General features: G+C 33.2%; 1 non-coding gene across 1 annotated transcript; it reads right to left on the bottom strand.

Annotated features, from left to right (window-relative positions):
• Nucleotides 1–398: 398 nt before the first annotated feature.
• On the bottom strand, nucleotides 399–504 carry LOC113787901 (small nucleolar RNA R71). Its single transcript, XR_003474420.1, has one exon. It is a non-coding gene; the product is annotated as a small nucleolar RNA R71 (small nucleolar RNA).
• Between the last annotated feature and the right edge of the window lie 2,196 nt (nucleotides 505–2,700).

The following is a 2,700-nucleotide window of genomic DNA, read 5'->3' as shown; positions in this document are numbered from 1 at the left end:
AGAGAGAAAAACATTTATGAACAAGAAAAATATTTAAAAATGGCTGAAATAGAACCTTGAAATAATATGCCTATCCTAATACTACGGTACCACCACATTCGAGTATTGCGCGTCTAACGATAGAGGCTAACAATTTTGAATTAAAACCTTTGTTGCTATCTATGGTACAATATAACCAATTCTCTGGTACTCTAACGATTGACCCAAACCTCCATTTGTCTATTTTTTTAGAGTATTGTGATACTTTGAAAATGAATGGAGTGATTAGTGACGCCATTAGACTAAGACTTTTTCCTTTTTCATTTGGCTACATTCATTTCCTTCTGAATCCATTACCACATGGGATCAATTAAAGCAAGCATTCCTTGCTAGATATTTTCCACTAAGCAAAACTGCACAATTGAGAAATCAAATCACAAAGTTTCCTCAAAAGGAAGGAGAATCGCTCTATGAAGCTTGGGAGCGCTTCAAAGAGATGATGAGATTGTGTTCTCATCATGGGCTGGAGAGATGGCTAATTGTCCATACATTCGACAATAGACTCTCATACACTACCAGAATGATAATAGATGTTGTTGCAGGATGAGCATTGATGACCAAGAACATAGAAGAAGCCTATGCTCTAATTGAAGACATGGCCTACCAATGGTCAAGTGATTGATTTCCTCAGAAGAAATGAGGCATATATGAAGTTGATGCATCATAATATATTGCTTTTAAGGTAGATGCATTGTTTCAAAAAGTTTAAAAAATGAATGTAAATGATGTCACACCAAATGTTTCTCCTTGTGAAATTTGTAGTATTATTGGTCATGTGGATGTTGAATGCCAAGTTGGAATGTCTATTAATGGTGGGGTGGGTAATGAGCAACTTAATCATCTTAACAATCCACAAAAAAGGGATCCTTTTTCAAATACTTATAATCAAGGGTGAAGGAATCAACCAAATTTTTCCTACAAAAATCTTCCCCTTAACCCGTCCCCCAACAAATGGTTAGATCTCTCGGTTTCCAAGGACCAAGGTCTTTCAACAACCCCCAAAAGTCTAGCTTAGAAAATTTGTTGGAAAATTTTGTGTTGACTCAAACCAAACAAAATGAGAAGTTTAAAAATCAAAACCAGTCAATGAATAAAGCACTTAGACAGTTAGTATCTAAGGTAGATTCTATGGCCACAAACAATAAAATGTTGGAAACATAAATCATCCTCTAGATCTCCTGGTCTATTCTCGGGACAGCCTGAACCTAACCCCAAGAGACAATTAAATGTTGACACCTTAAGTAATGAAAAACATTTAGAGGAACCCAATGGTAATTATGTGGAAGTGAAAGTTAGGGATGAGAGTGAAAGAATCCAACCATCAATTGAAAGAGTAGATAAGGAAAAAGAAAAATCCTATGTGCCTTCAGCACCATAGAAACCACCCATACCATTTTTCCAAAGATTCTCCAAGGCTAAAATTGAGGAGCAACTTAGGAAGTTTGTGGAACTTTTGAAAAAAATTATATATAAACATTCCATTCACGGAAGCACTGTCTCAAATGCTGTCATATGCTAAATTTTTGAAAGGAATTTTGTCAAACAAAAGAAAACTTGACAACAATGTGATATTTGCTTTAATTGAGGAATGTGGTGCCATAATTCAAAATAAATTGCCTCCCAAGCATATGATGAAGAGTCATCATTAAGTGAATGGTTTTATTACTAACCATTTTTTATAATTGATTATCTGCACATTTGAACATACATCATAGATCATTGAAGTTTTAATAGACTTCTCCATGCTTGGTTAGTTGCACATGTTCAAATGCATGGTAATGCTTCCATTATCTTGCACCAACAACTCTATTGGATTAATTAATACTTCTTCCTATCATCAATTATATTTTAATATTAGCTTATTGACTCTTCTCACTTATTAACTTATTCTGCTTTATTGAATTACAAAAGTTTTATCCAATTTGCCATTGAAGAGTTTTAAAAACATAATCAGAAGTTTGGTAAGAGATTTAAACAAAATGAAATTAGGAGAATTTTCAGAACGTATTTAAGCAGATCTTTGAGATTACAAAAAACAAAGAAGTGAGTTTTCATCTGCAATTGAAAACTAATCACATTATGGTGTTGAGGCAAAATCCCAATTTAATGTTTTGATGTAAACAACCAAAGGTTAATTAAAGACTGTAATTATAATTCTAAATGATGTGTTAATTTAACATGTGCTTTTGAGTGTAATAATCCAAGATAGGTACTAAGAAATTCAAGCAAATTCAGTTTTAAGAAAAAACAAAAAATGAACAAAACTGAACCAAGAACGTTCTTGACAAATTCTGAAAAATCGAGAACGTTTTTCACGTTTTTTCATTTTCATCAAGCAAGTTCAAATCATCTATTAATGCAAGGAAAACTCCTGCAAATTATGAATGCATTTCCACTAGGAATCTACAGATCTCATATAAGCAAAAGAAACACTCCAAAAGATCAAAGATTAAAAGGCACGACTCAAAGCAAAAGTGACAAATGATCATTCTTCAGCTTGGTAACATGAGTCTCCAGAATAATAAATATTCTCCAGCATGCTACAATAAATCTCCATCATGGGAACATCATTCTCTACGATGTTAACAACAAACTCAAGAATATGAACATCATTCTCCAACATGTTAACATCATTCCCCAACATATTAACAATCAATCTCT

Source organism: Cicer arietinum, chromosome 7 (assembly GCF_000331145.2).
Source record: "Cicer arietinum cultivar CDC Frontier isolate Library 1 chromosome 7, Cicar.CDCFrontier_v2.0, whole genome shotgun sequence".
NCBI lineage: Eukaryota > Viridiplantae > Streptophyta > Magnoliopsida > Fabales > Fabaceae > Cicer > Cicer arietinum.
This window is presented reverse-complemented; position numbering and strand designations above follow the sequence as displayed.